Below are 14,263 nucleotides of genomic sequence, written 5' to 3'. Positions count from 1 at the left end.
GAGATAGATAGATTCTCCTGGTTCTGTTACTCTGGACAACCATGACTATAACTAAAACTCACTGCATGTTTAGTGAACATCTTGTTTTATCTTGCAAAATGAGGGAAATATCATGATGTAACTGTTAGCTATTGCTCTAAATAAGTCTCACTCTGAAGGTACCTTTTCAGAAGAGGTAAACATCACGTACTACAGCATAAGGAATATTGTGTATATGAAGTTGTACTTGAAAGGGGTGATCTAAATGCTGATCTGGCTTGGTAATTAATTTTTCAAAAGGGACAGAGAACCCTCCCATTAACCATACTGAAATTAGACAATGTGGTTTTTATTGGCTATCATCACTATCAATCATGGTTCCCAAGAAAAAATTATTTAAAAATCCACAATACTTCATCCTTTGAAATAGATGCCCTATTTGCATCTTTCTGTCCAAAACTGAAAGGAAAGTATAAACAGGGTGCAAACTGTCAAAATATTTTCAGAGTGCTGTTTAAGTAGGGAATAGAGAATATGGAAACTCCATTTCATCTGATATCTAAATATCCTAATACTATAACAATTTTGCTTCACTGATTATTTTAAAACAGTGATTATCTTGGCTCAGGCTACTGTAACAGAATATCATAGACTGTGTTGCTTATACCACCAACATTTATTTCTTACATTCTGGAAGATGGGACGTTCAAGAACAAGGGGCCAGCAGATATTTATTGTACATGGTGAGAGATTGCTTCCTGGCCTAGTAGGCAGCAGCTTTCTCATTGGCCTTTGCAGGTTGAGTATTCCTGGGGATGGTGGGGAGGAGTTAGTTCTCTTGCCTCTTTCTCTTCTTATAAGGTCACTAATACCATCATGAAAACCTGACCCTTATGATCTATTCCTACCCTAATTACCTCCTAAAGTCCTCATTCCAAATACCACCACATTAGGGGATTAGTGCTTCAATGTATGAATTTGGGGGGAAATCAACATTCAGTCCACAACAGTAGTTTGCTATGTATAGTCCCAAAACAACAGCATTAGCATGACTGAATTAGAAACTCTAATGATAATGCCCATCAGTCTGTGTTTTCATAAGCTCTCCAGGTGATTCTGATGCCCACTAAATTTTTCAAACCTTTGTTTTAAAAGACCAACAGAAAGAGCTAAAATGAAAGCCTATACCAGAGAGGTTTTGACACTTTCCTAATACTACATGTACTAAGACTACATGCCATAATTAGTCAACAAAACAGACTTTAGTTATACAGGTCTAATTTTGATTTATATTTGTTTGTTTTTTGCCCAATCTTAGTTATGTTATTTCTTTGAACACAGTCTGGTATAAAATTATCAACAATCTCCTGAACAGTAGAAGTCTTACTTAGTAGAAGGTATTGGAAGGCAAAGAGAAAAAAACATATGCACATATACATAAAGAGAGATAATTTATTATGTATTCTTTTCAATCTCCAGGTTAAGAAAATGAATACAACTTCATAATAAAGAATATCTCAATTATATTATTTGTATTTCCAACAAATGATCTAATCTAGCATCAGCAGTGTCCAGACAACTGGATGAACTTAGCAAAATTATATCATCCTTTAAATCTAAATAACCGTTAAACAATACAGATTTCATTTCATAGTTTCTTTATAAAGGAATCAGCAGAATGTCTTGTTCAAAAATGTGGATTTTTCGCAAGTGTATCTTTTACCTCTTTACCAACATACCATTGAAATGACAAAAAAATGTACAAATGAATAAATCTATAACAGAAGTGAATGGGATCACATCATTTGAGTAGGGATTTTGATAATTTCTGGAAGGCATAAAGTAGTTGAGATTGTACTGAAGATCAATACAGAGCAAAGGAATCTGTAGACTAGATGTCTACAAGAGAAGGCTTCAAGAAAGTCTGCATTTCTGAGAGGCCTCCAACTGTCTGTTTTGTACTCAGCAACCTAAATTAAGATGTGATGGGTTATACACCCACTCATATACTCATAGCTTGACACCAGACTTCTCATTCAAAGAAAAATTCATTAGGAAACAGTGCTAATGATGGCAGAAGAAATACATACCACTGCCTATACTTTCAGTTAGTCTTTGGGTCATTACAATGTATGAAGAAGCAAAAATCTAAATAATTGAAGGAATCCATCTAAACAATGGAAACCTTATACATTAATAAAAATCACTGAACTATGTACATATGCAATAACAATGATTCTTTTTTATTATTTTTAATTTTTTTTAATTGAAGCATAGGTGATTTACAATGTCGTGTTAGTTTCAGATGTACAGCAAAGTGATTCAGTTATACATATATATGTATCTATTCTTTTTCAGATTCTTTTCCCCTTATGTTATTACAAAATATTGAGTAAAGTTCTGTGTGCTATACAATAGGTCCCTGTTGTTTATCTATGTTATACATAGTAGTGTGTATATGTTGATCCCAAACTCCTAATTTATCCCTCCACCACCTTCCCCTTTGGTAATCATAAGTTTATTCTCTATGTCTTTGGGCCTATTTCTGTTTTGTATATAAGTTCATTTGTATCATTTTTTAAAAGATTCCACATACAAGCGATATCATATGATATTTGTTTTTCTCTGTCTGGCTTACTTCACTTAGTATGGTAATCTCTAGGTTCATTCACGTTCTGCAAATGGCATTATTTCATTCTTTTGTACAGCTGAGTAATATTCCATCGCATATATTATACCACATCTTCTTTATCCATTCATCCATTGATGGACATTTAAGTTGCTTCCATGTCTTGGCTTTTGCTGCAATGAACATTGGGGTGCATGTATCATTTTGAGTCATGGTTTTCTCCAGATATACACCCAGGAGTGGGATTGCAGGATCGTATGGTAGCTCTATTTTTATGGAACAGGATAAAAAGCCCAGAAATAAATCCACACGCCTATGGTCAATTAATCTATGACAAAGGAGGCAATAATACACAATGGAGAAAAGACAGTCTCTTCAATAAGTGGTGCAGGGAAAACTGGTCAGCTACATGTGAAACAATTAAATTAGAACATTCTCTAACACCATACACAAAAATAAACTCAAATTAGATTAAAGACCTAAATGTAAAACCAGTTACTATAAAACTCCTAAAGGAAAACATAGGCAAAACACTATTTGACATAAATCACAGCAATATTTTTTTGGATCCACCTCCTAGAGAAATTGAAATAAAAAATAAACAAATGGGACCTAATTAAACTTAAAAGCTTTTGCACAGCAAAGGAAACTATAAACAAACCAAAAAGACAACCTACAGTATGGGAGAAAATATTTGCAAACAATGAGACTGACAAGGGATTAATCTCCAAAATATACAAACAGCTCATATAGCAAAATATCAAACAAACAAACAACACAATCAAAAAATGGGCAGCAGACCTAAATAGACATTTCTCCAAAGAAGATATACAGACGGCCAAAAGACACATGAAAAGATGCTCAGCATAGCCAATTATTAGAGAAATGCAAATCAAAACTACAATGAGGTATCACCTCACACCAGTCAGAATGGCCATCATCAAAATGTCTACAAATAATAAATGCTGGAGAGGGTGTGGAAAAAAAGGAACCTTCCTGCAGTGTTGATGGGAATGTAAATTGATACAGCCACTATGGAGAACAGTATGGAGTTTCCTTAAAAAAAAAAAAAAGACTCTTTAGGGAGAAACAGTAAAAGCAACTGGAATGTGATGAATGCATTCCCTTTTTGGGACATAGGGGGATGTCTCAGAGGAGTAAAAAGAAGGCAGATGACCTGGTCTAATCTTGTGACTTGCACCTCCAGGAATATAGAGTAATGATTTTTGTTTTAAATAATTATATGTCTTGTATCTTTAAACCAAACCTCTCATTAAGGGCTTCTCCCTGATATTTTGTCATACTGTATCCCAGGAACCAATCCTACTGATAATATTTTCAATTGTCATGAAAGAAATTTAAGAAGGTGAGCTGGCATGCAGCAGTCATGCCAGGCCCAGTAATTTCCCTGGGCTCATTACCGGGTTGAAAAAGAGTGATGCACTCTTACTGGATTCCATGTATGTGTGCTGTCAGATCATTTTAAGTTTATAAATATTTTGTGAATACTTATTTAGGAGCTCATGTGAGTAAGCCACTGTGCTATCTACTACAAAAGACAGAAGGATTTCTAAATTGTAATTTAAAAGAGTTTGTAGGCCAAAAATAGTATTATACGAGGCCAAGTGTGACCAAGAAGAATAAATAAACTGCTAAACATTTGAGATGAGTGAGCATTCCTATTACCTTTGAGGTACACTGGAAAAGCATCTCAGAAGTTGTAAAATTTGAGAGAGGCCTTGAGGAAATGATACCTTTTCAATTTTAAATGAAGATAGAGAAGTTGGGTGGGGAAGATTCTCTGTGGAGAGACCTGTGTGGGAAAAAGCATGAACCTAAGAGAGAGAGGTTTGTCCAGAAAGCTTTCAGTAACTCAGTTTGGGTATAATGTAGAGTCCACAGGAGAATTGTGGAGGAAGAGCCTTCAGAGTTAAAGCAAGGTTTTATGTGAATGCCGGGATGAACAAATGCAGGGTGAAATATGAAGAAAGAAAGAAAGGAAGAAAGAAAGAAAGAAAGAAAGAAAGAAAGAAAGAAAGAAAGAAAGAAAGAAAGAAAGAAAGAAAGATAGAAAGGAAGAAAGATAGAAAGGAAGGAAGGAAGGAAGGAAGGAAAGAAAGAAAGAAAGAAAGAAAGGAAAGAAGGAAGAAAGAAAGAAAGAAAGAAAGAAGAAGGAAGGAAGGAAAGAAAGAAAGGAAAGAAAAAAAGAAAGAAGAAAGGAAGGAAGGAAGGAGGAAGGGAGGGAGGGAGGAAGGAAGGAGGAAGGGAGGGAGGGAGGAAGGAAGAAGGGAGGGAGAGAGAGAGAGAAAGAAAAGAAAAAGAAAGGAAGAAAGAAAGGAGGGAGGAAAGAAGGAAGGAAGGAAGAAGTCTGTATATATAGATATATATGCATATATATGTACTTGTATTTATATACCATATAACCTTAACATATAAATGAAGAAATAATCATAATGCATATGTACGTATACAGCTCTAGATACATTTCCCATATATGTGAAAAATCTGCTAGCAATGACAATCTATTAAAAGTTATTGAAGAAAGATATCATGTAATCAGAGTCCTGTTTATAAAGGTTAATCCTGCAGGTATGTTTGGAAAGGAAAAGAATATCAGCAGGATGGAAGGGGTAAATAACAGAGGTCAGTAGTTTTGAGGGTTAGGACCTGAGTGGTATGGAATATGTATGGAATTTAAGTGTCAGGAGAGGAAAGGCAAAATGGCTCTGAAAATGAATCACTTATTATACTTAAATAGTACAGCATGTGAGGAGAGCAACCTTTCAAGGACTTTTAGAGCATGAAACAGCCAAATTCTTGCTCATTTTCAAGTATTTCTCAGCTACCCACTGGGAACTATGGAATCATATCATCTTAACATTATTTGAGCTTTGATAATATGCATTTAAAGCCCCTTGTTGTCAACAACACATTTGAATAACTTTTACATACTACTGATTTCTTTATCTTACAAACTTCTTTCTTTTTTTAATTTTAGGAAGATTGAGACCATTTCCTTCCTATTCTGCCACTTCTCTCCTTCCCACACCCATCCCAATTTAGTTATTCAATCTGAACTCTTAGTGAAACTTTTTAGATTACCCAACAACAAATAAACAGGTAGAAAGGGTCTTAGAAAACATCATAGAACGTGGGAGGTAACTCACTCCTTCTAGTTCCTCATAGAAGCACACTGAATTAAGAGCATCCTCTTATGGTTTGGCCTGACCTTCGCTCTCTTAACTCCCTTTTCAGGTTTTTCCTCATTGCTTTACCATTGCGTTTCTTTCTCTGTGTGACATGAGGGTTGAGTCCCCACAAGAAATGAGATTCAACATATTGCAAATAAAGTGGAATAAAAGACCTTTGATGGCACGCAGAATTCCTGGGATTTGCCTCTGTTCACTCAAACACAAACCCACATCCACTGTAGAGTTAAATGTGATATATGTCTCCAGGCAATACAGCTATATTACTACCAAAGACATCGCACTCAAGTAATTTTCAGAGGTACAACACTATTTTAGTGCTTAATAAATGCTTAATAAATTCACATATAAAGCCATACTGAAGAATATACAAGCATGTAAAATGTTTTCATTTATTTTCTGCTTTAGTTATTTTAGTATGATATGAACACTTGATTAAAATTCATTTGTGTTTTTGAAAAATATATACACATATTTTAAGGAATTTATTAGAAACTAACATTTTAACTCAAAATAATAGGACGGTTATAAATACAAAAAACGTTGAACACTAGTCAACACATAGCAATATCTAATCTGCACAATTTTATGACTGTTTTAATGGAAAGAGAACAGATATTACTATGAGGTCTAAACATTTCTCTTTATCATTTTTGTCAGTGAATCTATGACTTTCGTATTTCTCAGGCTGTAGATAATTGGATTTAACAAAGGGATTATGACAGTGTAAAATAGAGACTCCATCATATCTTGATCACCTGCTTGTGTGGATCCAGGACGAATGTACATGAAGAGAAGAGGCCCATAGTATAAAGAAACAGATATGAGGTGGGCCCCACAGGTGGAGAAGGCCTTCCTTATGCCTTGGACAGACTTCTTTTTTTAAATTGTAAGGAGAACTAGTGTATAAGAAATAAGAACCATCAGAATGGTAAACACCTGAATTGAACCAGAGAAAATAAAAACCATCAGAATATTAACAGAAGGGTCAGTACAAGAAATTTTAAACAATGGCATGATGTCACAGTAAAAGTTATATATCATGTTGTAATTACAGAAGGTTAATCTGAATAGAAAACCTATATGAATAAAGGCATGTAGGACACCACCTAAAATGATGAGACTAACAGTCACATACATAGTCTATTGGTCATAATCACTGGATAAATAAAGGATTGCATATGGCCACATAAGGATCATATGCCATACTTGCCAAGAGAAAACATTCTGTGGTTGCACTGACTGTAAAGGGAAAAAATTGTACCATGCATTCAGAGAGAATTATCATCTTACTCCTGGCGAAGAAGTCGACCAGCATCTTGGGGGTCACTATGGATGATACTGAAGTATACACAAAAGCCAAACTCCCAAGGAATAAGTACATGCGGGTGTGAAGTTGAGAGTCATTCCAGATGAGAGCAATAAGACCAAGGTTCCCCACAATGGTGATGAGGTATATACCAGGAATACCAGGAACCAGGGGATTTGCCACTGCTGTTGATATGAAAATCCGGAGAGAGCAAACTCTGTCAGCAATGTTGCATTTTCCTTTTCCATATCTTCACTGGATGTCCCCTGAAATAAAATGCAAGAAATATAAAAATAACATTCACTATGGACTTACGAATTGAAAACTTGTAAAGTGGAGTCGAAATCATACTCCTATCAGAATGCCCTTTTAATTTCATAAAATACTACTATATAAACTGTTTGGGGGATTTGAAGAAATGCCAATCAATATGATAATTTCAGTTCAAATAATGTGCAGAAACTAATAGATTTATATAAAAGAGACATTCTAACCATTTGCTAAATTTGTGGGGACCTGATAGAGTGTGGTAGGGAAATTCTGAGTCTGGGACATGGATTATTAGTCAAGGGAATAGATGTTTAAGGGATCTAGATTATAAAATGAATTGAATGCCACGTGAAGGATCATGAACTCTTTGCCTCAGGTAATATGTATGTACTGAAAATTTTCAAGACAGGGAGAGGCCTCAGAAAGTATTTTAAATTAATTTTTTGTCAGCGCAGAAAATAGGTGTCATGGAGGGAAAGCCGGAGTCAGGGATACTATTCAGGAGATATTGCTATTTATTGTCCAGTGGTTTTCTGACCAGATTACACATCAGAATTGATCGTGGAGCTTTTTATGCAGAATATACATTGTGAGACATTACTATAGAAATTAATTCAGTGGGTCAAGACTGAGTTCTAGGAATCTGTACTTTAAAAAATGCTCCACAAATGCATGTGTAGTGCCTAGCCCGTTGGTGATATAACTTCAGTTGTCATGAGGAGGACAGAGAGATAGATGCAAAAGAATTCAAAATGCAGAGTCACTAGGACCTTGTGACATTAGATGTGAAAGGGGTGGTCAGTGAAGGAGAGAAGAGTCACTTGGTGACTGGCTAGATGGACATCAAAAGTTGAGATCAAGATCTCAGCGGCAGTGGCCAGTTTGTGGAGAGAGCATCCTCTGAACATCAAGATGAGATGTACTTAGTAATATGAGTCTACAAATTGCTTAATAGAAATAATGTCTTAGGAGTTTTGGGGGTAGCTGAAGGCATATTTATGGATAACCTATCCATTGAAGAGTATGCATAAAAAGAAGAAGGGCACAGAAAGAAACTTGAGGAACTTATATTAAAGAGGTTACACAGTGGATACACAGCATATATTAGATAGCCAACATCTGATCCCCTTTTCTCCCACATAGTCGTGGTGGATGGTAGAGGTTATCACCCATTCAAGAAGCCAAAAGGTGATAGCCATGATGACCTATATGGGAATAGAATCTAAAAAGAATGGATATATGTATAACTGATTCACTTTTCTGTGCAGCAGAAACTAACACACATTGTAAACCAACTATACTCCAATAAAAAATTAATTAAAAAAAAAAAAAAGAAGCCAAAGAACTAGACACTGACTTTCCCATTCCCCTTGCACATAGAGTGAGGGAACTTGACCTAGATTTGGCAAATCAAATCCACAAAACCTACATTTAGAATATGAAGAGAGAGAGAAAAAAAAGGTACTGGGACAAAAGAGAATATTAGTTGCAAAGACAGCAATATCAAGACTCCAGCAAACGCATCCTGCATCCACAACCATGGCACTCTGAGTGTGAGCTGGCATTCCAACTTCAACAGCAGTGGCAGCAGGTCTCATTGAGCTGGTGATGGGACATGATTTGGGCTGTTGATTAGCTCCTTTGCTTCCTTCTCTTCCTGATCATTTTTTCACCTGATTTCTCCATTGTCTCTTGCATTTCTATGTTAGAGCCATTTCCATTCAATTAACTCATTTCCTGTGGCAACCAAGAGGCCTGGTTCACAACAGAGAAAGACTAGGGAGAGACCAGAAAAGGATACTGAGCAGAGAAGCAGGAGGGAGACTGGAAAGCTGAGTGTTGTGAACTTAGAGAAAAGATATTCAAAATGAAGGAAGAGAATGACATGTCAAATGCCAAAATAAATGGTCTTGTAGGACAAAGGGTGATCAGATTTCACTGACTGTGGAAATTAAGGGAATTTCAGTGGCTTTAGTGAGAGCAGTTTGCATTTTGTGATTGAGTTGAGGCCACAGAATAATGAGAAGTGAAAGGGAAACAAGTGGGTGGAAGGATTTGGAGTACTCCACGAAAGGTGGAGAACCATTGGCATTTTTCTACTTCTCCTAGACACATATGGGTTTTTTTTTTTTCCTCTAGAACATTTTAATGAAAGTTTTCAAAAGAGAGGAGAGTAAGAAGTTGAGAGGAGAAAGGGAACAGGAAAAGTGGGAAGATAATATGTGTTGGTGAAAAGAAAACAGTGGGGAGGTAACAGATGGAAAATATCAGAGACATAGATGGATAAGTATAGGAAAGACAAGCCAAAGTAGAGCTGAGAAGGAAGTATCTGAGAGAGGAAGTATCCAAGAAAAGCTGAAGAGGAAATATAGGTATGCCCCACTTTTCAAAAGTTTGCTTTACCACCACTTCTCTTTTTTGAAAGAACTATGTTAATAACTGTTTTCACTAACGGAAAGAGATCCGAAAAGGATTTTTGCTATTACCAATAGAAGGCAAAAACAATGTTCAGCATTTCTTTTGCAGCAAGCAGTTATAGAGACAACACACACCCCCAGCAGCCAGAATGGCCCCACCAAGCTCCTTCCCTGGGAACTACATTTATCATTATCAGCATCAAGCCATCATATCTTTGAACTGTGTCTGTATCTGTGCTTTATCTTGATTTATTTTGTCCATCTGTTAGGAAGATGTGTCTTAAGGTAATAGCTTCTTCTCTTTATGCCATTTCAGCTTTTAAAAGGTTTCATAGGAATGTTCTACTTTCAGATAGCAGGGGAAACCTATAAAGGGAAAGGCTCAGAGACTTGGGGGTGAGTGTTTGTTTTAACTCTGGTGTTCCCTAAGATTGTCCTGAATCTTTTTTTTTATGCAAAGTTTATTTTCCTCTAGAATTTGTGTATGAAAAAGAGACTTCTATTTTAAATTGTATCTTACAAATTGTGTGTTGTTAATAAATATATTGGCACTGACAGAAAGTTCTTTCCATATTTAAAATTACTTTCTCTTTGTTACTAGAGTAATTAGAACTCACCTTATCTAGAAATCCTGCTCATTTAACTCGAGAGCACTTTACTCTCCACCAATTGTGGGCTTTTTAGTTTTGGGGGGGGAATAAAAAACTGAGCCCAAACTGGATCTTGAATATAGGCGATATAAATAATGAACATCAATAATTTCAGTTGTTAAGTAGATTTTTATATGAAATTTCCTTCCTTCTCTTCAATCCCAATCACTAAGTAATTGAAAGTTCTCAAATTTAATTTGTGTGTGGGTACTTATTAATTCATAAATGCTGGAAAACATAGTGGAGAAACATTGTCTATATATTTCCTAACATATATATATATATATGATTTATATATTTTCATTTATATTCTAATACATGTATATATTTCTATGCTATATGTACACAATATTCAATAAGATTATTCTCATAAGTATGTGAAGGAATAGAGGAATTAATATTTAAGTGATTTACCTTAAAAGTTTTAATCAGTTAACTAATCAGAGTGGGTCTTTTTGTCAGAAAGCTCTAAATGATTTCTTATATAAGAATCATATGACCTGAAACATTAAATCCAATTTTAAATTATTTAACTTTCTGGTTCACCAGAATTTATCTTATAAATCTTTCTAGTTAGGTTAACAAAATAATAAAACATCATTAAATTAAAGGGAACAATTCTGTCTTACAGCTATTTTACATGTCTAAATTTTAATCACAAAAATAAAATATACAATTAATTCACTTTTTTTCATCTCTACGTGGTTATTTTGACATCTTATGAACCCAATCTAAAATTATTGTAAATTAAACAGTATTTTAATTTTTATATAAAGAATAATGAATATTATACAAATCATTTCTCTCTTACCCATATCTTATGAGAAATTGTGGAAACCTGTCAATACATTAGGCTTTCTCTACAACAGCACGGAAATGACAATAACATAGGTAGCAATTCTTTGCACACTGATTCATTTTGGAGACTTCCCAAGCTCAGGAAATTATAGTTTATATTAATTTGCTTTGAACAGAAGAGTCAACCAATTATACAACTGTGTGCTTTTGCCAGAAGAAGGAGGAATGAAGAACTAAAATTCCCTTTAGGGCAAGGCTAAGCATTTACTGGGCACTGTGGACTTGGACATGTATGAGAAAGGCAGGTTGTCCCATGGGGCATCATAGGCTCTGAAATTATAAACATCAGTCATTGTAGATAGTTCCAGTTTTAACAGTAGAAACCACACTTTATGCCATTACTTTTCACCATAGATGACACATCTGATATGTTTATGACAACTTCAATTTATCTATAAATTTTGATGCTCTGCTTAGTATCCTATTGTCTGAGCTAATCATACATGATTTTAATGAGGTCAAAGTTCTAGATTCCCTTCAGGAGTGAACCCCAAGTAAAGTTGTCCTCCTCTTGCAAACTGTAGCTCACATTCCAGACTCACACCTAACTCCCAACTTTAAGCTGAAATCCGATGAGAAATCTTACTAAGCAAAGATCTGGGGAGGAGCAAAGGAAAAACAAAACAAAAGATCACAGTGAGAGGTGATCTAGATCAGTGCTCCTCAAACTTTATTGCCTGTGAATCTCCTGGAAATTTTGTTAAAATGCAGGGTTTGTTTCAATAGGTCTGTGTGGGGCCCAGGGGTCTTCAACTCTAACAAAGCGATTGTTGCCTGTGGACAGGTCCCATCCACAGGGCCTTCATCATTGGAGGGACTATCAGATTATCAGAGAACCTAGGTAATTGGAGAAGCACAGCATGGTAAATGTGGCTTGCAAAAAGAGAAGCAGGGAGGAGCCCGATGGCGTCGGAGAGGCCAGCATATTTAGGTAACACAGGGCTTTGGAGGTCAGGTCAGAGACTTCGTTCTTTACCCCAACTTAAAGGAAAATTATTAACATGATTTTGAACATGGTGGTAATGTGTTCAGATTTGCTTTTTGTGCATTAACAGAGAAAATTATCCATGAACATTCATAAAATAAACCTTAATTTACTTACTTGTGACATTTTGATTTTATATCTAAAAAGTTTTTAAAAAATAACTTCCAATTGAAACGTGTCTGGCAACATACCGGGGGAAAAGGGCATATTGTTTGATAGATGCATTAATCCTTTTCCTGCTTCCTTCGAATTTTGCTAATGAAAGGCAAAAATGTGGAGAAAAAATAACATAGATTAAAGAGGATTCACTGCGAAAACTCTGCAGAAGGGCTGAGTAAGCAGTAGGATGTGCAGAGATAACTAGAATGTGCCAAGGGAACTTTTAACATAACGGAAATTTGACATAAATTTACTGCCCCCTTCAATTTTGTGTAATTATCTTCTAATTTGTGTTGCCTGTCTATGAGTACAAAGGTCTGTATTGCTGCTTCTGGAATGGATTGTCCTTTCAATTTCAGTTATTTTAATAGGTGGGTTGTGGTATCTCATTGAGGTTTTAATTTGCATTTCTCTGATGGCTAATGATGATTAAGTATTTTTCTGCCCTTAGTTGACATCTGTAGGCCATCTTTAGTGAAGTGTCTCTTAAAATTTTTTTGCCCATTTTTAGCTGTTTCAGTAGTTAAAATTTGTTTTCTAATTTTTGAGCTTTGAGAGTTCTTCACATATCCTACATATGAGTGTTTTATCAGATATATGATTTAAACATATTTCCTGAAATTCTATGGTTTGTCATTTCATTTTAACAATTTTTAACAGCAATATATTTAATTTAATTCTTTATTTAATGAAGTTAATTTATCAATATTTTTTCTTTTATAAGTTGTGCTTTTGATGTCATATTTCTTGGTTGTTCATTTAGGTTTATGATCCATCTTGAGTTAATTTTTGTATATGATTTGGATTATAGTTCATTTTTCTTCATATAGGTATCCAGATGTTCCAGCATCATTTGTTGAAAAGACTATCCTTTCTCCGCTGAATTACCTTCTCAGCTTTGTTCAAAATCAGCTATCCATATATTTATGAGTTTATTTCTGGACTGTATTCTAGTCTATTCATCTGCTTGTCTATCTTTACAACAATTCCACACTATCTTGATAATAAAGTTCTATGTTAAATCTTAGAATCAGGTAGTGTTAGATCTCTAACTTTGCTCCTTTTTCAAAGTTGTCTTGGCTATTCTATATTCTTTGCATTCCCATGTGGGTATTAGAATCAGCTTGTCAATATCTACAAGAAATCCTGCTGGTATTTTGATTGGAATTTTATTAAATGTATAAATGCATTTGGGGAGAATTGACATTTTTTCAATATTGAATCCTCTAACCCATCTTTCCATTTATTTAGGTATTCTTTAATTTCCCTCAGAAAAGCTTTTGTTCTTTTTCCATTTATAGGTCTTGCACATTATTTGCCACATTTAAAACTAAGTTTTCATATGCTTATTATAATTGTACACAGTATTTTAAACTTCAACTTCTGAATGTTTATTACCACTATACAATAGTGCAGTTGATTTTTGAATATTGATCTTGTATTCTAGAAACTTGCTAAACTCATCTATTAGTTGTAGTAGCTTTTTGTGCATTCCATTTGATTTTTCTGCATAGATTATTACATTATTTGTTTAAAATACATTTATTTCTTTTCATCCAATCTGGATGCTATTAAGGAAAAAAATCATTCAGTGACACTTGTTGAAGATGGTAAGGAAGACTTATTCATGCGTAGGCTATTTTACTAGGTGTAGGGACCACTTCAGTGGGGGAGAGATGTTGAGCTCAACTCTGAATATAACATAACCAAGTGGGTATTTATAGCCAAGGAGCAAGGAGGGGGGCAGTGGATGGAAAATTACCAAGAAGAAACAACAGAAGTAAGGGGATTCTGGCTA

The 14,263-nt window shown here is 35.0% G+C and overlaps 1 protein-coding gene and 1 pseudogene across 2 annotated transcripts in view; one reads left to right on the top strand and one right to left on the bottom strand.

Moving 5' to 3' along the window:
• Positions 1 to 14,263, top strand: part of GABRR3 (gamma-aminobutyric acid type A receptor subunit rho3) — a 394,852-nt gene that overhangs the window by 230,435 nt on the left and 150,154 nt on the right. The window lies entirely within an intron of this gene.
• On the bottom strand, positions 25 to 13,333 carry LOC309628793 (olfactory receptor 5H2-like; annotated as a pseudogene). The gene has a single exon. The product of its transcript is annotated as an olfactory receptor 5H2-like (transcript).

The sequence above is a fragment of the Balaenoptera borealis genome, assembly GCF_965194805.1.
Source record: "Balaenoptera borealis genome assembly, chromosome: 5".
Taxonomy (NCBI): Eukaryota; Metazoa; Chordata; class Mammalia; order Artiodactyla; family Balaenopteridae; genus Balaenoptera; species Balaenoptera borealis.
The sequence above is the reverse complement of the archived record's forward strand: the minus strand, read 5'-3'. Positions and strand labels throughout refer to the sequence as shown.